General features: G+C 33.8%; 1 protein-coding gene and 1 non-coding gene across 2 annotated transcripts in view; both read left to right on the top strand.

Annotated features, from left to right (window-relative positions):
• Positions 1-13,867: 13,867 nt before the first annotated feature.
• On the top strand, positions 13,868-13,986 carry LOC129788209 (5S ribosomal RNA). Its single transcript, XR_008750322.1, has one exon. It is a non-coding gene; the product is annotated as a 5S ribosomal RNA (ribosomal RNA).
• Positions 13,987-16,750: 2,764 nt separating this feature from the next.
• LOC129792994 (furin-like protease 1) overlaps positions 16,751-24,218 on the top strand; it is a 94,090-nt gene continuing 86,622 nt past the window's right edge. Inside the window, exon 1 of the mRNA XM_055832518.1 lies at positions 16,751-16,932. The gene's annotated coding sequence lies outside the window, so the exon portion shown is untranslated. The remainder of the gene's footprint in view (positions 16,933-24,218) is intronic.

Below are 24,218 nucleotides of genomic sequence, written 5' to 3' on the forward strand. Positions count from 1 at the left end.
GTGACGTTAACAATGTATCCGTGACGTTAAAAATGTATCCGTGACGATTGAAAATGTATCCGTGACGCTAAAAAATGTATCCGTGACGATTAAAAATGTGTCCGTGACGTTAAAAAATGTATCCGTGACGTTAAAAATGTATCCGTGACGCCTAAAAATGTATCCGTGACGATTAAAAATGTATCCGTGACGCCTGAAAAATGTATCCGTGACGTTAAAAATGTATCCGTGACGCAAAAAAATGTATCCGTGACGTTAAAAATGTATCCGTGACGCCTGAAAAATGTATCCGTGACGTTAAAAATGTATCCGTGACGCCTAAAAATGTATCCGTGACGTTAAAAATGTATCCGTGACGCAAAAAAATGTATCCGTGACGCAAAAAAATGTATCCGTGACGTTAAAAATGTATCCGTGACGCCTGAAAAATGTATCCGTGACGTTAAAAATGTATCCGTGACGCCTAAAAATGTATCCGTGACGATTAAAAATGTATCCGTGACGCCTAAAAATGTATCCGTGACGATTAAAAATGTGTCCGTGACGCCTGAAAAATGTATCCGTGACGTTAAAAATGTATCCGTGACGCCTAAAAATGTATCCGTGACGTTAAAAATGTATCCGTGACGATTAAAAATGTATCCGTGACGCTAAAAAATGTATCCGTGACGATTAAAAATGTATCCGTGACGCCTGAAAAATGTATCCGTGACGTTAAAAATGTATCCGTGACGCAAAAAAATGTATCCGTGACGTTAAAAATGTATCCGTGACGCAAAAAAATGTATCCGTGACGCTAAAAAATGTATCCGTGACGATTAAAAATGTATCCGTGACGCCTGAAAAATGTATCCGTGACGTTAAAAATGTATCCGTGACGCCTAAAAATGTATCCGTGACGTTAAAAATGTATCCGTGACGCAAAAAAATGTATCCGTGACGTTAAAAATGTATCCGTGACGTTAAAAATGTATCCGTGACGCCTAAAAATGTATCCGTGACGATTAAAAATGTGTCCGTGACGTTAAAAAATGTATCCGTGACGATTAAAAATGTATCCGTGACGCCTAAAAATGTATCCGAGACGATTAAAAATGTGTCCGTGACGTTAAAAAATGTATCCGTGACGTTAACAATGTATCCGTGACGTTAACAATGTATCCGTGACGTTAAAAATGTATCCGTGACGCCTAAAAATGTATCCGTGACGATTAAAAATGTGTCCGTGACGTTAAAAAATGTATCCGTGACGATTAAAAATGTATCCGTGACGATTAAAAATGTATCCGTGACGCCAAAAATGTATCCGTGACGATTAAAAATGTATCCGTGACGATTAAAAATGTATCCACTAGTCGACTTGAGATCGACTACAACGACTTACGACTAGTCGATAAAATCAACAACGACGACTCGAGAAAATCCATCGACTAGTCACTAGTCGCGACTTCAACTAGACTAACTTCGGTCTCTACTCCAGAACATTCCGTTTGACTCGTATCTTGATAAAAGATCGCATGTTTCAATGTTTCATGCGGATGCGAAAGGGTTAACGTCCTGGGCTCAACTTCGGGGAATCTTCGTCATTTACTTAAATTCAAATTGATCAAAGCATCAACGGTCTTTTTCATGATCAACGCAAAGATCATACAAAATGGACGAAATTAAAGATTTTAACATCATTAAACAAAAAAACTAATAAATTAATATTAATTCAAATTTAAAAAAAAACTGTCTTTTACTTTCCTCTCGCTTCACTTCTCTTGTACGAAAGTGGCAAAAGTCTTATAAATAATAAGAATCAATAGAATAGAACTTTTTTATAGCCATAGCCACAAACCACAAACTATTCTCCGGACAGTAATTTTTGCTATTTGTGCTTTACTGCACACAAATTGGGTGTGAGTTTTGGCATAGAGAGGAGCATGTTTATGTATTCATGGAATATATTTCGTATCCCACAATAGCAAAACCTTCTTGTACGCAATATTCACAAAATCCCCCAGATAATCCTAAAAAGCATGGACGATAGCATCAGAAAGAGAATCATCTTTTTTGTCTGCGTGGAATTGCTTTTATTCTTTTCACGCGCATATTCACGAAATATTGAACATAATTCTGATATTTCTTGAGAAAAGTTCTTCCGAAGTTTTTCCATGGTGGTGTTGTGATATGGTTGTATGCAAGCCCTGACAAGATCCTGAATAAAGAGTCGTGAAAATAACCATGAATGTACTCAAAATATTAAATAGAAAAAACATTGATGGACTTTCAATACGTACTGAAAAAGTGTAAAAAATATTAGGGGAACCTTGGGTAAAATGGTGAATTTTTGGGAGATAATTTTTCCTGAGTTCCGTGGAAATATTTGAGCTTTCTTATGACAACTATCTTATAGCAAATTTTCCGATCTACAACTTTGTCTCAGACGATTTCTATCTATCTCAACGGAAAAATGCCTTTTCAGGCCATTTTCCAAACCCTTGCACTTTTACCATTTTACCCCAACCCTGGGGTTTACTTTATTTTAATGGTTAATTGCTTTTTTTGTACCCTAATGTTAATTTAATGAAATTATTTTAGCTAGGCACTTTAATATCTATAGTGAGAATAAGAGATTTGTGTAATGATTAAAACTTTTTTTTAATGAAAAGACTACAAAAAAAATTAAAAAAAAAAACGTTAAATTTAAGAAATTGTCTTTTTTTAATTGTGAGTGATCAAACATCCTAAATTGTGTATAATAGTTATTCTGATTAAGGAAAAATATTTTTTTCAAAATTTATAAAATTATTTAAAAAAAAACATAAAATTCACCATTTTGCCCCAAGGGGTACTTTTTACTATCAGTGTTCTTCGGGAAAACTCGGAATTTTTTTTTGGAAAATTCAGATTTGAGTCGTGTTTATCAATAGTTTCTCTATCTAAAAATGCATTTGGATAAAAAAAAATTGCAGAGAATTTAGCCAAAACTTTATTTGTAGTTGAGAAAAACTTTTAGATTCGAAATTTTTTTTTTCAAATAAAAGGCAAAATATTAGATCAATTACTATGAAACTTTCTAGGCTTAGGCAGGGGTATGAAGTGCAACTACTGACAAAATTAGACAGATTAGTAGCCACTAATTTTTAAGATATTAATTTTTATTTTTTTTTTCACGTTCACCATTTTCCCCAGTTACCCCTAGTTAGTATGATGCCAAGAACATGCCTGATAAATTCTTATTATTTCATAGCATTTTTTGAGCACAGAGGAAACCTCATTGCTGTATAAGAGGTATAAGGAGCAAGTCAATAACTAAATAAATTAGTTGGTGTTCCACTTCGTGGCCAACACCAAGTATCTTATACATGCAGATGAGGAAGCATTTGCCAACACCTAAATTTATGCTCCTGAAGAAATCATCAGCACCACTGGCAAGCATCGACAGCAATAAATTCCTTCCTTTATTATTTGGCGAAAGAATTATTCCAAAAGGGGTTGAAAAAATGTAAATGATTTATACTTTAATTTTTTTCTTAAAGAGTTGACGATTTTTTAAATATCTTTTCTAGAATTTATGTAGAGAATATGCTTATAATCTGTAAACAAGAGCCATAAACTAGCTACTAAAAGAAAGAATATTGACTGAGTGTCTTCTTCTTCAAAATTATGATTCAAGGAACTTCATTGAATTTGCAATGTGAATTTATTTTCTATAAACTTGTGGTATATGATGCAATTTCCGGCCTTATAAGAACTACCTTTTCCTGTGCAAGAGTTATTTTATTCACCATAAGAAGAACAAACATATGTACACTACCCTAAAAAAGTTTCCGGGCAAGGAAAAATGGGGTATTTTTGAAGGCAAATTTTAAGTGGCTATATCTCCGGCTGTGGTTAACCGATTTTCAAAAATTTATTAGTTTTGGAAAGGTACATTTCTCACCTTTCCAAAACTGGCAAATTTTTGAAAATCGGTTAACCCGTTATTTATTGGCAGCCATTTTGGTAAAGCTAGGAAAAAGCTTATTTTTCACGATTTCACAAATTTTGACTTTGACCTCTTGCATCTCGGCCGCTAGTGCACCGATTTTGATGAATAGATAGTCGTTGGAAAGGCAATTTAATTCCCTTTCCAGATCTGCTAAATTTTTGAAAATCGGTCAAGCGGTTCGGTTGTAACAGTCATTCTATTGAACTATAGTGAAAAAATACACTTTTGACTATATCTCAGCTTAGGGTTGACCGATTTGGACAAACTCGGATTCAAATGGTAGCTAATAATGCCCTCTAACTTTAAAAAAAAATTTCATCCCGATCCGTCACGTGGTTCTTTTTAAATGTTTTTTTATGTGACCCCCTTATGTTACAAAAAGTGTACCCTAACTTCATTCGCTTCCCAGATTTTTTTATAAGTTACACCTGGCTCAAATTTCATCAGAATTAATAGTAGATATTATCATCTAACTTTTAAAAAAAATTTCACTCAAATCCATCAAGGGGTTCTCCTGTAATGTCAATTTTTGTGAAGCTATGCGCGATTTTTGTCTTTTACCTGTTATACCCCCCCTCCCCCCACTAAATCATGACTCAAATTGTATTTAAAATATTTGTACAAACATCCTTGACCTTCTTTTATATTGTTATGCCAATGGGATTTGATTCTAAATAAAAATAATAAATTCCTAACTTGAAATCTGCTAATACTCATATTGTGGCTCTTGAGGTTGGTAATATTAAGATTTTGGGCGAAAAATCGTCAAATTTTTTTTTTCATTAAATGGGGATAACAAATCAAAATAAGGTCCAGGACATCTTTACTAACATTTTTAAGACGATTTAACAAGGATTTGAGTCAAATCACGCTCAAGAGCTGATGGGTTGCTTAAGTCAAAATGACAACTTTTAACGCAAAAATGGGTCATGGCTTCACAAAAATTGACATTACAGGAGAACCCCTTGATGGATTTGAGTGAAATTTTTTTTAAAAGTTAGATGATAATATCTACTATTAATTCTGATGAAATTTGAGCCAGGTGTAACTTATAAAAAAATCTGGGAAGCGAATGAAGTTAGGGTACACTTTTTGTAACATAAGGGGGTCACATAAAAAAACATTTAAAAAGAACCACGTGACGGATCGGGATGAAATTTTTTTCAAAAGTTAGAGGGCATTATTAGCTACCATTTGAATCCGAGTTTGTCCAAATCGGTCAACCCTAAGCTGAGATATAGTCAAAAGTGTATTTTTTCACTATAGTTCAATAGAATGACTGTTACAACCGAACCGCTTGACCGATTTTCAAAAATTTAGCAGATCTGGAAAGGGAATTAAATTGCCTTTCCAACGACTATCTATTCATCAAAATCGGTGCACTAGCGGCCGAGATGCAAGAGGTCAAAGTCAAAATTTGTGAAATCGTGAAAAATAAGCTTTTTCCTAGCTTTACCAAAATGGCTGCCAATAAATAACGGGTTAACCGATTTTCAAAAATTTGCCAGTTTTGGAAAGGTGAGAAATGTACCTTTCCAAAACTAATAAATTTTTGAAAATCGGTTAACCACAGCCGGAGATATAGCCACATGAAATTTTCCTTCAAAAATACCCCATTTTTCCTTGCCCGGAAACTTTTTTAGGGTAGTGTATGTACATAGGAAGGAAAACCCCCTACTAAGCTATATACAATATGAGGAAAATTATTGTCTTTAGAAAATGTAATTAAAAGACGGCAACGGTTCGTCTTAGAATGAAACGATGCACATACATTTTATATGTTGCTACGTGTAGGTTCATTAGGGGTGATACTCGTTAATTTTGCACCATATTTATTTATGCTGCATTACCGCGATGAAAATACAAAATTTCCCCACAAACTTTCGCAGCATTCATGCCGCCAAATATTCTAAGAAACTACAACGAGGGTGCAGCAGACTATACGTTAGTTTTAGAAAACCGCAAAAGGTGTAAGAGCCATACCGCAGCTTCTTAAACACAAATATTTTGTATATAATGTGCCAAATAGGTAATGCAGTGGAAATTAATGAAGTTTTCCCCTGCAGAAATGCACTTTGCGCATCTTTGTATGGCGGGAAACTTTCGCAATTACTTGCCTAGTGTTGTGGACAGAAAAGGAATTTTCGCGATTTATTGTGGTGAAATGGATGAAATGTGTGAAAGAGTACAAACACAAATTTAATTGTTCTTACAAGGGAATTAGTTGGTGTTCCACTTCGTGGCCAACACCAAGTATTGTAATCGTCGGAAAAACCGACCACCTCAGATCGGGCTCAAACTTGGTATGAGCACGTTTTAGACATCCCACATTACGAAAATGGTGGTGGAAAAATTTTGATCCGGCCGGCCTGCCGGCCGGCCTGCCGGCCTGCCGGTAGTCCAAACTTTGCTTTATAACTTAAGAACGGTAGGAGATAGAGACTTCCGGTTTGAAGTTTTCTATAGAAATGTGGGTGTAAAATTTCATTTTTTCGCATTTTCAAAATCCAAGATGGCCGCCATCCGCCATTTTGAAATACCGTCTACCACTTCCCTTACAGCTAGAGATCTGAAATTTTAGTATGTTGTAGAGCTCAGTGAGACGTTTTCATCGACAATTCATACTTGAAAATCGGTCAAGCGGTTTAGCAAATATGGCGGCTTAAAGCAAAAAGTGTTTTTTCGATATAACTCGAGAACGGCTTGACCGATTTTGACCATCTTGGTATCAAATGAAAGGTTTCAAGAAGCCCTACAACTGTCTAGAACATTTCAAATTCCAAAAACATCCGCAAGAGGCGCTAAAATCAAAAACAAAAATTGCCTAACTTTAAGGGGCAATATCTCCGAATCCCCATTAGGCAAATCTTTTAAATTTTGATATGTTGTAGCCTGATTCAATATCTTTCATCAGTCCAAAAATGAAGAAATTCTATGTCGCCGTTTAGAAGATATCGCAGTTTGAAAAATTCTTGAATTTGAAAAGTTCTAAGAGTCATATCTCCTGAACTGCTTGTCCGATTTTGTTCAACTTGGTATCAAATTAAAGGTTTTGCAAAACTCTACAACTTTCTAGAACATCAGAAACCTCGAGAACTATTCTTTCAGGATAAAAAATGCCAAAAACTGTTTTGATGAAACAAAAATCCGCCATTTTGTGTTCTAGAGGTGACCTTGAAATGTATCGAAACATATGTCAGATTATAGCTTATTTCAATACCTTTCCATAACTAGTCAAGAAATTTCTGTAGGCCTTATAGAACCAGAGATATAACCATTTTTTGCATCAAATTACTGAAGTTCACAAAAAAAATCACCTTTGCCTACACATACTGCTCACAAATAGTATTACAAAGCATAAACAAACTTCTATACGTTGTGGGACACCAACTCTTATAACTGGACGCGTTATGATTGACTTTCCTATGGCATTGTTGTGTGCTTAGTACAACCAAAAATAGCGAAAAAAGAGCATTATTTTTCACTTCCACATCTCTGGGTTTTTATGGTTTTTGTTTAATATCATAATATACCCACGAGTGGACTTGAATGGAAAAGTATCTCCTTTTTGGACAAATTGTCTGTTATTTTTCACACAATTTTCCCATTTTCACGTTATTTTGTGTGCTAAAATATAAATTAAAATTTTAATTTTCATAATTTCTGGCAGAGATAATATTTTTGCAGTTGAGAAATCTTAAATCGTAAAATGTTTCAGCTGTGAATTATTTTGCTTATTTACCCAAAAATAATTCACACCGTATGTGCCACAATGGAAATTCCAGGAGTGTTGTCCATTTTATTCTCCCCATGGGGGGGGGGGGGGTGTGTTTTGAATAAATTCCAACAAGGAAACTTTGGAAATTCCATCCATGCAGCTTTCGAAAGGAACTTTAAGCTCATCAGATGGAAAATGTGCATGAATACGTATACATAGAGATAAAAGTTGAAAGTTTTAGCTCGAGACAAGTGGACAATGATGGGGCTAAGAAGATAAATAGAGCCCCAAAACACATACATACCTACATACCCAACTATATATATCAATATTCCCTGCAAAACCCTCGAATGTTATAAATGGTTTTTCAAGTAGTATCCCCAAAATGCGGAGAAATGGCGGGAAGAATTGCCATGGAGCGCATGCATAAAACAAGGAATAAAAAAGCACATTCATTCCCTTTCCAATGCAATAAATTTCACATCCGTGGATTACCCCCCTCCGCAAAAAAACCCCTTGATTGCAATTTATTTCCACTGCCCGCATTACATGGAGGAATTTTTGCTCATAGACCTCCGGCTTTGAGTAGCATAATGCTTTTTCTTCAATTCCGCACATCCTTTTTGCCATTTTATGCCCCCTCAATATCCCCAATTTTCAACCTCATCCGCACATAGTTCACTTGTGCGCTCTCCCCCAGCAATATGCAAAAGAAGGTACAAAAAAAAACCCCATCATTCGCCCACGAGAGAAGTATTGCTATACAGAGAAGATTTATATTATAACCAGTTGGAAATTTTCTACCACGTTTTTCAGGGAGCTGCAATATACATATCTCATACATATGTATATAGCACATAGTTGAATCAATGACTCAATGACGTAATAGGAGAATTAAAAATCATTCAAGGCACTGCTCTACATTGTTCTCACTATAAAATGTGTCATTAATTAGCTGGAAGGAGGGATTTTGTGCCAATTAAACAGAAAATAAATCCATCTCAAGGGTAATCAGGAGTACCAAGGCATGGTATTAAAAAGGATACAATTTGCCCCTTCTCTCGGAATTCTTATAAGTATACCTCCCTATACATATTTTAATGACATTATTCAAGTTACTTAACTTATATAACAGATTATTTAATTGAAGCAGTTAAAATATCATTTTCTAAATTTATTTTTGAATTGAAAAGAAAAGCTGAAGAAATGTATATTTTTATTCTAAATAATTAAGAATTTTCTGAGGGTTAAAGTAATTAAAAAGGATTTAAATCGAATGAAAATATTTAGAATTAAATCCTTTAGGCTCCACCTTGAAGAATTAAACTGACTTTGAAAGTTGACCTATATAAGTGGCGTGGCCTGGAAGTGTGTATTTGCGTGTCTAATTATCATAAAAGTTTAGGTTTAGCTTTAGAGATCAAAAGAAAGTAATTAGAAATTATAGTTTGGAAAGACATTTCTAACGTTAGAAAAAAAATGACATGTGTACGAAAATAAACGTCAATCATAAAAGAAAAACTTGAAAATTCAAACGTCAAACATTAGAACAAATAGATAACGTTTAAAAAAGAACGTCAAACGTTAGAATGAACATCAATTGTTAGAATAAACGTCAAGCTAGACAATTATGAAAAAGATTAGAAATAGTGTGTTAAACGTTAGAACAGAAACCAAAAAAATCAAAAGCTAGGATAAACATCAAACGGTAGAATAAACGTCAATCGCTGAAAAAACTTTATTCGTTAGAAAATAAATGTCAAAAGTCAAAATGAAACTTTTTTTCAAAATCTGTTAATTCAAAAAGAATTGTCGTTAAAATGTTATTATTAATCTCAATTTTTACTAAATCTCATCCCTAAGTCGTCGTCTTTTTAAAAGTTTTAACGTCCTTAGAATATTTTAAAAATACCCAATTGGAGAAATTTCTACATACGCCCCTGACCTATGTAACAAACGGAAAACGACAAAATTTAAAGCTCAAACTAACAAAAGAGATAAATCATCAAAATAAAACTTTGAAAACAAATCTAACTAACAAAAAATAAACGACAAATATAGACTGAAAGGCAATTCTGTGGAAAAGTTTGTTGTGAAAAGGGTCACAGTTTCACTTTCACGGGAAAATTGAATTACATCACATGAAGTCAGCAAAGTTGATGAATTACACGCATAATGGAGCTTTTTTCGCCATATAGATAAAAACTTTAAATCCAACGCGTTCAATATTATAAATCTATGTTCAGAAGCTCTCTCATGAGGAAAGGAATCCTACGCAGGAGGTGGGGCTCCATGGGACAATATTTGTTTGGAAAAGATGGGGAAAAGACCACCCACGTCCTTTTTCCTGTTGTATTGTGAACACCTAAATGGCCGAAACTTATTCCATTAACAATGCATATGATGAGAATGGGGAGACAAAATGGGGGGAAATTCAATTATTTCTCTATTAAGTGGGATGACACAAAAGAAAAGAGGCAACGATTGGAAGGGGTTTAATGATTCTGAAGAGATGCTAAGCTAATTTCCTCCATGGGAATTTTACACCTTTTTTTCCTGTGCTAATGGAGAAAAAAAACGAAGGATTCTCCATGGCAATTTGAAATAACCTCCCACGTACAACGGAAGAAAATACCTGAGCGGAGGAATCTTTTTCCTTGTAAGTACTCATATTTTCCTTAAAGATGAAGGAAATTTTATAAAACTTTGATGAGGACGTTTTTCGGGAGTTCTCTCTCAATTTTGTTTTTCATCCTTCAAGAGTGGAAAATGTTTTTTTGAACAGGAAAAGAAATACAAGAAAAAATACCCCATCCGCCATAAAATGGAAGTTAAATATTCAACTTCTTTCAATTTGCATACTAATTCCTAAGAGAATGCCTTCTACCGCAATTCTCGCAGGCTTCCCGCTTAATACTGCCAACCAAGAAAATAAATTTCATTTCATCCCTTTCATGATACAGGAATTTGCATTGAAATCTTCCTACGTAATTTATATAGGTATGTATATTTACAGGGTGTGTCGTTGAAGTAGGTAATTTTTCTTCTTAAATAACTAATTATGATTTAATTTAATTTATTTTTTGTCGTTTCTTAAACTTTCAATAAACTTATTTTATAAATTGACAGATTATCTCCAATTAAAAGATAATTAAAATTGAACAGTTTGGAACGTTAATCAACAACCAATTAAATATCTCTGAGTAAGAAAATTAATGGAAAAACTTTGATGTCAAGGAAATCTTAAACTTTCTTTTATCTTTCTTATCGATGGATAAAAAAAGCTCATATAGAATAAATTCCCAGCCGTGAAAAGCCCTAATCATTTTAACAAATACCCAAAATACCATATCTAAATCAACCGTCATAAATAGGCATAAATCATTTATCAAGTTATCTAGATACTTTAATATTTCGGCAGCTTTTTCTTGGCACTAAATTTGCTGATTAATTTGAATTGCCAAAAACAATTCCACGCCACGTCACATAATGATAAGGTTTCGCCCCAAATGAGTAGTTTGCATGATGACTGGAGCCAAATGCGAGAGCTTTTATACTATATATAACTGCGCTAAAGTAGGACCTTTTCCCGAAAAGCCATTGCCCTTTTTGCGTCTCTCACATAATTTAATGAACACAATGTTCTTTTCGAAAAGTTTTGGCTTTCAACCGAAGGTAATCGCTTAAAAACAGCAGGTGGTACATATGCTCCGGGAAAAAGCTCTTAAAGCTGATCTCTGCGTGCTTTTTTTGCGCGAAAAAAAAAACTTTTCCTCCCTTTAGCGTGGGGAGATTGATTTATCCACAAGAGAGAAGAGTTGCTATAATAAATTCCATTTCCATACACCACCATGGTGGCCCAATTGCGGAAATAAGGACGAAGAAAGGGATGTGTAGAGTCCTCGACTCATTGAAAACTTTCTGAATTTTAAAGCTCATCGGCATCCCAGACTTTTCATTTTGTTTGAGAGAATGAAAAGTTGCTGCAAACATTTCTTCACTACATACATACATAATGCAACTGGAGCCCCGTGTTGGAGAAAACTCGGAGAGAACAGCCTCAGCTGAGACAATAAAATTTCAGATGAATTACTTTTCACCAGCCACAGCGTCCATTATGTAAATTCTAGCAAAATAAAATTCTCAGATTACTTTCGTATCGTTTCCCAGCAATGCCGCAGAGTTAATGATAAAAGAATCACTTTTCATACTCTCCACAGCGTCATGGCGTCTAATCTCGGTGATTCTTTTTATCGTCATCTGCGTGTCCTTTTGTGCCCAGCAAAATCCTTTTTTTGTCATGGTGCCAAGAATATGCTGAGTTATGTATACGAGAGCTTTTATAGTTATCTCTTTCTCCACTCTTCGAAGCTCAACGACAAATATTTATATTTGAAATAATATTATTCTGTGTGAATTTCATCTTGAAATTGTTTTGTATCCATACACTATCAGTTTTAATTTGATTGCAAGAAAAAAATATTTTAATTTAATTAAATGAAACCCCTTAAAATATAAAAAAAGTCTCTTAAAGATTTTCTATTTATTTTTCCAAGCAATTTGAATTTTTTCTTTTATAAAATATTGCAGGAATTCCTTGAAAGAATTTTCGAAAAATTTTTGTCTTTTGGAAAAAAAAATTAAAAGAAAATGATTCTTTGCTTTAAGAGGAAACTGGGGTAAAAAGTGAGCTACACAGTGATACCAGAAAAGCTAGGAAAAATGTATTTCAGAGCGAAAGACGTGTAAAAGAAAATCGTTTTGCAGGAAATCTTTTCTTTTCTTACAATTCTTACAATATTATCACTATTTGAGGTATTCTATGAAAAGTCTTGCAAGATTTTGACAGTTTTTTCTTTAATCGTCTTTTTAATGAAAAAATATTTTTTCCAGGACCCTTTGAAGATCTTTCTGTTTTCTAGAAAAATAATGAAAACAGAACGATTCAAACACATCAACTGTCAAAATCTTACAACAACTTTTATGTTAAAAGAAAATAAAAGATTTTTGACAGAATCGACCCCATTGAATTGAACAAAAAAGCTGCAGAAACAATTTTATTGTAGTTCTCCTATTCTACCCTAGTCTCTCCTAAGTTTTTTTCTCATAAATTTAATACCTTTTGGCATGTGACATTTACCTGGGTTGCGATAAAAAATTTTCTCAACGGTAATTTTCCATTTTCCTCTGATTTAAAAAATCAATAGAATTCTTTAGGAAGAAAAAAACTCAAAAATCTCCAAGGAAAATTAAGGACTCTTATGCGATATTTAAAAATGCATTACAATTTAATGCTATGGGGGTACAGAAGAGATTGGGGACTTGAAAAATGTTTCCTCTCCCTTACTAAATAAATTATTTGCACACACACACCTTCCCCGAAGGAGCCCAGATCCCTGTCACCAAAATATTTCACGAACGTGCTAGAAATATCTTTTTGGAACCGAGAAGGGAGAAATTTAAATTTTAGCCATTCTCATGAATGCCAAATCATCAGGTGGAAATTTATAGATTGAAGATATTCTTTGCAAAAGAAAATATATACCTGACTTTTCTCGCGCTAAAATATCTCGTATATCAGTGGAATGTACATAGCCATTGGAGCTACCCTATACATACATACATAGCACAAAAGAAGATAAGGATGGGTTTGTTTCACACGGACTTTGTTTAAACTCACGCGGAGGTGGTGCTGAAAGACGATAATCATTTGTAAAAATAGATCCTCCGTCAGGAGAGGCAATAAATTCTAATTTGCCTGTGCCACGATAAATCATATTGCAAAAATATATTAAGTTGCCACTGCCAGATATCCTGGGCTGTATTAACTGCGCAAATTAGCGGTTGAATTTCTTGACGCATAACGCCTTCGCGGTGCTCTGAATATTTCTCAGTGTATTGTGCATTGCCCACAATGTCCACTGATTTTTTTTATTTTTTGTTTGTTATTGGAAAATAGCCAAGAAAGTGTTTCCTAGCTGGATTTTTATTTGATTAAAAAATTATAGAGCCACAGGAGATTTTGGCAGCAAATTTTTTGGTATAAAAAAAAACAAGTCGAGGATTCAGCAAAAAAATCTCTACTTTAAAATTTTGGGAAGATTTATTTAGATTTAAAAGAAAATCTTTAACTGAAAATTTATCATAGGAACACAGGGTGAAGCTAAACTCTCGTCAACGACCATACCATGCTGAACATACCGGTTCTCGTCCGATCACCGAAGTCAAGCAGCATCGGGCGCGGTTAGTACTTGGATGGGGGACCGCTTGGGAACACCGCGTGTCGTTGGCATTTCTTTTTCTTTTTTAATTAATTTTAATTCAATTTTAATCATTCATTCAATATAGTACTTTTATCCCTCTTATAAAAACTTTTATTTTGTCATTAGTTAAGAGACTTAGATCACTATATGTCTTTAGTTTCAGTAATGGTTGTGTATTGTGATTCACTGTATCAAATGCTTTGCAGGCTTTGCAGATATCAATAAAGAAAGTCAATCATAACGCGTCCAGTTATAAGAGTTGGTGTCCCACAACGTATAGAAGTTTGTTTATGCGATGTAATACTATTTGTGAGCAGAATTAGTAGGCAAAGTTAATTTTTTTGTGAAATTCAGCAATTTGATGCATAAAAATGGTCATATCTCTAGTTCTATAACACCTACAGAAATTTCGTGACTAGTTTTGGAAAGGTCTTGAAATATGCTATAATTTGATATATATATCTCAATGATTTTCAAGGTCACCTCTAGAACACAAAATGGCGGATTTTTGTTTCACAAAAAGAGTTTTTCGCACTTTTCGTCCTGAAGAAATGGTTCTAGAGGTTTCTGATGTTTTAGAAAGTTGTAGATAATTGCAAAACCTTTAATTTGATACTAAGATGAGCCAAATCGGACAAGCGGTTCAAGAGATATGGTGCTTAGAACTTTTCAAATGCAAGAATTTTTCAAATATCCATATCTTCTAAACGGCGACATAGATTTTCTTCATTTTCGGACTGGTGAAAGATATTGAGTCAGGCCACAACATATCAAAATTTAAAGAAAATCGATGATGGGGATTCGGAGATATTGCCCCTTAAAATTAGGCAATTTTTGTTTTTGATTTTAGCGCCTCTTGCGATGTTTTTGGAACTTGGAATGTTCTAAACAGTTGTAGGGCTTTTCAATACCTTTCATTTGATACCAAGATGGTCAAAATCGATCAAGCCGTTCTCAAGTTATATCGAAAAAACACTTTTTGCTTTAGACCGCCATATTTGCTAAACGGCTTGACCGATTGTCAAGTATGAATTGTTGATGAAAACGTCTCACTGAGCCCTACAACATACTAAAATTTCAGACCTCTAGCTATAAGGGAACTGATTGACGGTGTTTCAAAATGGCGGACGGCGGCCATCTTGGATTTTAAAAATGCGAAAAAATGAAATTTTACACCCACATTTCTATAGAAAACTTCAAACCGGAAGTCTCTATCTGTTACCGTTCTTGAGCTATAAGGCAAAACGTGGAGTCCGGGCCGGCAGGCCGGCCGGATCAAAATTTTTCCACCACCATTTTCAGAATGTGGGTTGTCTAAAACGTGCTCATACCAAGTTTGAGCCCGATCTGAGGTGGTCGGTTTTTCCGACGATTACAATACTTGGTGTTGGCCACGAAGTGGAACACCAACTAATTTTAATGTCTTTACTGTATAGGTACTACATGATGCTCATCTTAAAGTCGTGCCTTAGCATAAAAGACACTTAGGATGTTCTCTTACTCATTTTACAAATATAATGATTGTGAAGAGTACATCTGAGTGTCCCTTATGCGAGGGCATCACTGTAAAGTCATATTATAAAAAACGCTTTAATTTCGTTTTTCAAAATAATTCAAAGATTGTGGCGATATTGCCACGAGTGGCGCTGTGAGCGCGGAGAAGGAGGAAAAAGAAAGAGCTCGGCTCGAAAGCGTTGGATTCGGCCTCTTTTGGCTTCCGTCAGTCAAACGGGATGGACGTATCCCCAACCATTTATAACACAAATTGAGGACAAATAAAATATTCATCTGCAACAAGCTTCTCGTTTAAAGTTAAGAAAATTGAAGTTGAAAATAGAATTTTAGCTCTTTGTTATTTTTTTTCATCCTGCCTTCGATGAGCTTCTTCAAATCTTCTTCAAGGTCCTGTGGAGCCAAATGGTAAGAAAATGTCTGAAAACTGTATAAATACGAAAGGAAGTGAAACAACGTTCCTTAAACATCATTTGAGTGTAGATGTAAACTGACTAGATTTTACACCTGCCTAGGTAAGTTTTTTCCAGGTATCGGTGATATATTGGGTCATCTCGAAATGGATGTCGCAACCAAGTAAAAAATTTCCGTTTGACATTTGCTTGGTTAATGGGTAACCCAATAAAAATTTCTCCCTGTTAAAGACAATATGTACCTAGAATACTTTCTTAAAAGGGCCATTTCTATTTCATTTGTGTCTTTAATGTTGTGACTGCTTGTAATGCCTTAAAAAGTCGAGAATAGTGCGGTGGAAAACTTCTTTTCAACTTAAGCACGAATTAGTACAATTATCCTTGACCGGGAAACTTATAAAAGAAAAGGCAGGACTGCATGAAGGCCGCGAATGTTTTCACACGGTATGCTCCACATTTTCTACCTTATTTATTAACTTTAATTTAAAAATTGAAGAATTAATTGATGGTTAAGCTACTGTTAATGTTTCAAGATATGAAGTTGCACCTTTAGTGTTACCAGGTGCAAAAATGTGCTTTCGGGTAGTTTCTAATTAAAACCATAAAACTTATATTCAAATTCTTTATTTTTTTAAATTATAGTCAGTAATTTAAAATTACAATTTCATTTAAATTAGGAATACAAATACATACATATAATATAATATTAATATTATTTTCTTTCCTATAGAGGAAAACTTGAAGTTTCCCACTAGAGGCGCCAGAGTTTGTTTCTTCCATGCCTCACGATGCACCGTCTGTGAAACGCGAATCGCATACATACAGTTCGTGCCGTGTGTTCGTACTACAAAACAAAATCTTCCCCAGTGTTTGGTGAAACGTGAATGGAGGAGGACGTTCCATCGCGCAGTCAAAATTGACATCTTGATTGGTGTTTGTGGTGTATAATTTCATGTATGGAAAATGTGAATTTTGTGTGCGGAAATTGCAGTGAAAATAGCAAAAGTGAGCGTGTGAATTAATCATCTTGCGAACTGCACAAACATTTAGGTATTATTTCAACTAGTACCCCATTATATTTGCATTGGAATTTGGGGCTCTGTCTGACATTCGACTGATGGAATCTCGGTTGATGTGTTGACTGCCTCTTCATTCCCTCCTTCTCTCACACTACGAAGATTCGCAGTCCCATGACTTTGGAATTGAGATTCACTCCGCCACTAACTTTTCATTAGCTAGTTGTGAATTTACCTGATGCACTTTACCTGTGCTGCAAAAAAAAACCTGCTCCTCTGACGCAACCTCATCTATGTCTTGTCTGATGTAGTATCTCAGGTTTTGCATGAAAACGTACACTTTTCCGAGTATATATAGTTATTTTTTTTTTATTTCGTTTAAACCCGGAATGATTTTCTCAATGCCGCTTCACTCTTGAAAATACATTAAAGTACGTTACCCATACGGAACATTTACTTCACCAACAATGTACTCGTTCATCTTAAAGTAACCAATACTTTTCCTCAGCATCATTCAGGTAAAAGGCATCATTTTTACTTCTTCTATACCTAACATAATAGATGCTTGACCATCAAAGTAAAGTAAGCATCGTTTGGCTTCTTCTTTCACTATCGAATACATATTGAAGTTTTTATAGACTGGGGGGAAATTTATCGAAGAAGAAGAAAAAACGACCAATAGTTTTAAAATATCCCCTGACCACCTATAAATCAAAACGATAATTAGATTTCTTGTGAATGTATCCCAAAGTCTCATCGCACCACTTTTTTTTTAGTGAGTGTGAGTGATTCTGTTGAAGAGTGAGTCAGAGCACGGGAAAAAACTGTGATAATGTGGAGGAGAGAAGGTATTTTTTGCATTTAGCCATGTGACGATTCGGGAGGGTACCGGAAAGAAAATAGAAGAACGAAAATAAATTGCGTTGATTGATGTTTTCTTTTCTCTTTAGTCACTTTATGGGGTGGTCATGTCATGTAGTGGTTGTTACTTCAAAGTAGCACCTGTGATCTTGGCCTCCTTATCAAATAGAAGGTTTTTTTGTCAGTTAGATTCGAAGAGTTATCGAAGAAATGATGAATATCGTTCAGATTTATTTGAAATAAAAGAATATATAATGATGGCTTGTATGGAAATTGTAATTGAACTAGTTTTCTATTTAGAAAAAAATTGTTCTATTGGATAGAATGTTCTGATTTTAATATGAGAATTTTCCAATATCAGGATCAATAAGGCAATGATCATTCATAGTTTTTATCGGAAAGCTTAGGTCCTTGATCGGAAAAGACAGATAATCTAGGATCATACGCTTGAATTTTCCAAGATCATTAGCAAATTCTTCAAGCTTAATGATCGTTGTTAATGATATAATCGGAAAGCTCATAGTTAAAAATTATCCGGGATCTGTAAAAATCTTCATAGGTTAATTATAACTGTAGAACTCATCATGATCTTCATGAAATAGAATTTCATACTAAAATTACTCTGATGAAGTAAATATAAGCTTATAGATCTGCAGATCTAACTTATGCTACCTACATCAAACTAGATGTAATGATTTTCATGTCACGACGTCATTTTGTAATCTTTTGTACCTAGAAGTTATTAGTTATCCATCCCATCCATCCCTTATACCTATACAAATTCGCTATTTTTGTGTTTGCTAATTTCCCCTAATAGCTGCATAGATATCAAGCTATGTATTCTAGGGAATATAATAAGGAATTCTCAATCGAAGAATATTCGAGTATTTTTCGAAAAATGTCTGTCCTATATTTTTTTGACAAGAAATAGAGCAAAATTTGTGGACTATCCAATGGAATTTTATCCTCTCTACTTTCCTTCTTCTTAATTGGACAATAAGTTATCATCAATTATAGAAAACTTTCACAATATTTATTTTATCTTTTCGACAATATTATTTTTTCGAAGAATTAGGATCAAAATAGGATTCAAATGGCGAAGATTCGTTAGAATTGAGATTTTTTGTCCCCAGTTTAGAATTTTTAGCTCTGTCTTGGACGTAATAGCGTCGAAGGTTTGCCATATATAATGTTACTCAGGAATTTTCTCCCAAATTCTTTTGGAAACATTTTTTTCTTCCTTTTATTTTTTTTCTATTTTGCTGCAATGACTCAATTTTCTTAAATCTTTAATCGCTGCTCCAAATGTGGTTCATAACTAGCCTTTTATTTAAATTTTTTCTTATCATTTTACTTTTCTTTCCTTTCATTTTAATAATTTCTGTATAAAAATAGTTTTTTTTTCTTTATAAAACTCATAATATCTTTAAGAAGTAATTTTCCTCTCGGGAATATTTTATGTTTGTATTTTCCATGAACAGTTCATTGGATTTCAGGTCAATTTCTAAGAATTCAGAAATGAAGGAGAGGAGATACTTCTAACTAACTAATACATTACCTGGAATGGAGAAAATGTTTCCCCCTAGACAGACAATTTGCCTTCAATTCTTTTATCTATTTTACTCATTCTCCCCTCTTCAGAGAAGCGCACCAAATTGTGAGGAACTTCAAAAGTGGTTTACAAGTCAAGTTTAGGTGAAACAGCGGAAACCGATAAGATTGGCATTCGTCTGACCAAGAAAGACATATAGAAAATGTGTGTTGAAAATTTCGTATTGCTCGAGTGGCGTTTCTCAGGAATTTCATTCATTCTCAATTTCAAACAGCTCCAAGTAGCCGAGAACAATTCAATTAAATGCACCTTTTGTCGGTTCATTTGGAACATATCCAAAAAATTTTCACCATAGCTCTTTTAGCTAACCAATTTAGAATTCATTGTTGTGTTTATTTTGAGATATTCAAATTAGCGCGAAAAATGTTGTGTATTTCGCAATACGAGAGTTTATTCTTTGTGTGTTTCCATTGATACCATCAACTCTGTGTGTGGATGAATATGCTAAATACGCAAATGGTGGCGAAAATTGATAACTAAGCCCCCTTATCATCGCACTTATCACAGGTTGCTCTATAGTACACAAGCAGGTATCACACTTATCTATATGGAAGAAGTGAAAGTAAAACAAATATCTATGATAAGAATATTTTTTTGATTTAATTCATTTTGCGTATTATTAAATTATTTAATTTAAAACTAGAACAAGTTGCGCGAGATTTACATGTCACTGTTTAAATTAAAGTTAAATTCCTCGAAGATAAATAGAATATGTATTTTTGCACATTAGATAATGCAAATATTGACATTTCAAACTGTTAGAGAATTTACTAAAGTATGCAAAGAACATGTGTATGCATTGAGTCAATGTAAGCATAAGCAGATTTTTTTTATTTCTCGGTGCATATTTTAATAGCGCGCTGTGAAGTTTTTTTCTTGATATCTATTTGCCAAGAATGTAAACTAAGCTTAGGGGAGACCGGGGTAAAAAAAAGTCAATTTGCATAAATCCTTATCTGCATGATTCCCCAAGGGCAAGAAAATTTCCTCGATAGGTCATTCTTATAGGAAATTTCCTGGCCTACAACTTTGTCTCAGACCACTTTTCTCTATCTCCACGGGAAATATGAGTTTTCGAGCTTTTCCTAAACCCTTCCGCTTCTGACTTTTTTTAAACGCGGCGGGTAAATATAGTCACCAGTTGGCTAAATAAAGTCGGTCGAATTTTCCGACATTTCCAATGATTTTCCACCTGAGAGATTGATAGTAGTTGATAGCTAAACTTCTCACCTTTTGATCCGCGACAAGGAATTTCACTTTTATACGCACTAAAACAGAGAATTTTGCGATTTTCTCAATCACGCCATTTTGCAACAAATGGATAGAAAATATGTCAAAAATTTCGAACTCCCATATGATTTACATGGGTTGACCCGATCTACCCCAAGGGGTATGTTTTGATTCAAATAATTGTTCAGAAAAATCATTAAAAGTTATTGAAAAATACACCTTGGCAACGTGTTCTGAAGTAACCCAGCTAGTGAGAAAAAATATCAGATTGGAAAATTGCTGAAGGAAAACTTCGGAAAACTCGTTTTTCTCAATACGCAAAAGTTTAGGAAATGGGCCAAAAATCTATTTTCATTTTTAACTCCCAAAGTACTGATCACATAACCTCCAAATTACTGTCAAAAATTGTAGGTGTATAGGGCTTTCCACCCCAAATTTTTTCCGATTTTTCCGATTTATAACTTGGGAGAAATTGGCATTTGAAAATTCGAAAATGACTCTTTTTACCCCGGTCTCCCCTATTGTGGCGCTTATTTAGTGCTTTTTGTGGAAGCTTTCGCCCCTCAATCTAAGACTTTTCAGGATTAAAAATCTAATAAATTATTTAAGCTTGAATTTAGTTGTTTAAACTTGAGTTCAATCGTTTTTAGGGATAAATTTAATTCATTTAGGCTTGAATTAGGTTTGATTCTAGTACTTTTCTGCTTGATTTCAGTACTATTTCGGCTTAAGTTCAGTATTTTTGTCCTTTACTCCTCAATCGGTGGAGGAGATGTTATAAATTATAATCAATTTACAAATTATTTAGAGCTGTTATTCTTTTACTCTAATCGTTTAGTTACGTTTGATCGTGAGGGCCCCTACACATATTTCTCAAAATTTCAGTAATATTTCTCAGCTTCTTTGAGGTAAATAATCTTGAGATAAAATTCTTTACTTAAACTCATTCATTCTATGTATGTAATTTAATACGAAGTAGCGTATAAGACATTTGAACTTTGTCTATCTACATAATACATACATACATAGTATGTGAGTTTATTATAAGATTTCTCGATAATATAGCAACTTCCATGAATTTGGAGTAGAAAAGTTTAATATTAAGTTTTTGGTTAAAGCATTTTACGTATTTTGAGCACATCTTTTTGCCAATTGCGAGCGTACCAAACTAAAGAATCATTAACCATGGAACTTAATGAAGAAGCCAAAGCAATAAAATGCAGCTGCGAAGACTATTAAGTTGGTAACATACAAATACAGCAACTGATAATTTCACGGGGGGAGAGAAAATGTGAAATTGGTAGATGGTTAGTTACTGGGTTGTATCCCACCACCACCCAAAACTATCAGGAAATTACATGGCTGAATAACCCACAAATAGTGCTACATTCGCAACATATAGCAAGATGGTGTAGAGAAAAAAGTCGTGTTGGTTCAATGAAAACCACAATAAGTAATTTCAAGGTTCATTTGAGTGAACGCGGATTTAAATGTCGATGTCTCAATGCACTTTCCTACACCAATTTGCTATGAGATGAAAAGCTTTTCCATGTTGGGGTCACTCTTGATGGTGCTAACAATGAGGATTTCCTCTATATGGCATTTTGGTGAAGAAGAAAAAAAAAGACATTGAGAGTGACTCCAAAAGAAACTCTCGTATACCACATTGATTAATGAAACACCCATAGCAGCACTATTAGGTTGCAATTAAGGTGAGAGTAGTCAGATAAATCCACTAAAATTACATCTCTCTATAACCCATTTGCTACCGTGAGACTTTTTTTTTAATCAATTCCACAATATATGGGTCTTAATTGAGGTGAAAAAGAGAGACAAAATCTACCAAGTTAATTTTCAAGACTTACCGAGAGATTTTCAATATTCACCGTATTTGCATATTTTTATGATTCTCTCTCTCTGTGCCTTCGCATGTTCTCTTTCCCGAGTAAAATTGGAACATTTTTCATTTACATATTTTTACATTTTTTTCGACTTTTTTTTGTCTTCTTTCTATTAATGTAAATTATTTGCATCATTTTGGTATGGTTTATTTTCATTGGTATGCTCCTAAAAATCACAAACATCGAGTCAAATTAAGTCAATCGTTGTATAGGTTGTATAATAAAACCAATAAAAATATACCTACATAATTTGCTTCAATGGCCCACAATGCTTTTATTTATTTTTTTGTTGAAACATTTTCCAACATATTTTTATTTGAATAATTTTAAAATAAGAAAGGAGGAGATGGGTTCTTTTTTGGTTCTTTTGCATTAAATAATTTCTGAATCTTTGATCCAATGATTTGTTCAAGTTTTAAAACAATTGTTTTTGAAAAGATTCTGTTCTATAACTTTTTCTGAAAATGATTTCCTCTATTTAAATGAAATTTTCCAAATTGTTTTTTGTCTTTAAAATTCATGAAAATGTCAAATTATAGGGATACATAAATAATTGGGCTTCTTCGGCTTTTCTAATTTTCTTGGAAAATTTGAAAGTCGATGAAGATTTAATTAACCCTTAATATTCTCATATGCTCCTCTGTAACCGCGTCACTTTAAAAGCATAAAGAACAGCATAAAAGCCAAGAAGTGATTATCTTAACGAAATTTTCGAATTATTTGTCATGATTCGAATTATTCGTTAAGATTCGGATTATTTGTCAACGTCTCATCATTCGTCGAGATTCGGACGATTTGCTAAAATATTTCAAATATTCGCCTGATAAACACCTCTTGATAAAAGCTTTCCACAGCATGAGCTTTAAATTTATTCTTGATTAAAATGATTACGGAAAAAGTGAAGAGTTTTCTACACTCTCCACATTTTACAAAAAAGTATTAAAAACTTAATTTTTTTTATACCAATTTGAAAGTCAATTTGAAAAAAAAATATACCTTCAAAAGATATTTTAGATTTCCCGAAAGTTCCCAAATTTTTCCAAAAAATTTTGAAAATTTCCGAAGAAAATCACGTTGATTTAAAGTTTTCAAACTTTTCTTACAAAAACTAAACACCATTTAAGACCAAATCTTAAGTAAAGCACAATATTAAAGACACCAATTAAGATTGAGCAGATTCAGACCTAAAAGTTGAGATAAGAATTCATCAAAATTCCAGTGGAATGAAAATCAAGCAATACCACCGCGAGATTAATTCATATCTAACATAATTAACTAAAATTCCACAGTTAAATATTAATTAAAACTTGCAAATATGTGCCCTATACCTATATATTATAAGAAATATAAGAATCTCAATTAGTTAGACAGGTATATGATACTATATAAATATTTCTATATTACCTAACATTCTACATAGAGAAATACCTTTCTTTTACGTTGGACTCACGATACAAAGTTAAAGTATGGTAAAAACTTTTGAATTTAATTGATAACAAGTTGTTTAAAAGTTGTGGAAAATTTGCGCGGGAATGGGATGATGAAGGGAGTACGCGTAGCAGACATGAAAAGCGTCGGATGTAAAAGATGATGGAGAAGAAGTCACACAAAACACTTGTGATGGGGAAAATCTCAAAGTTTTTATTAGACTCACTCACAGGAAGAGATGAAGAAGGGGGGAGGGAGGGTGGGAGTGTCAATTTCCAAACATGTGTA

The sequence above is a fragment of the Lutzomyia longipalpis genome, chromosome 1 (assembly GCF_024334085.1).
Source record: "Lutzomyia longipalpis isolate SR_M1_2022 chromosome 1, ASM2433408v1".
NCBI classification, from domain to species: Eukaryota; Metazoa; Arthropoda; class Insecta; order Diptera; family Psychodidae; genus Lutzomyia; species Lutzomyia longipalpis.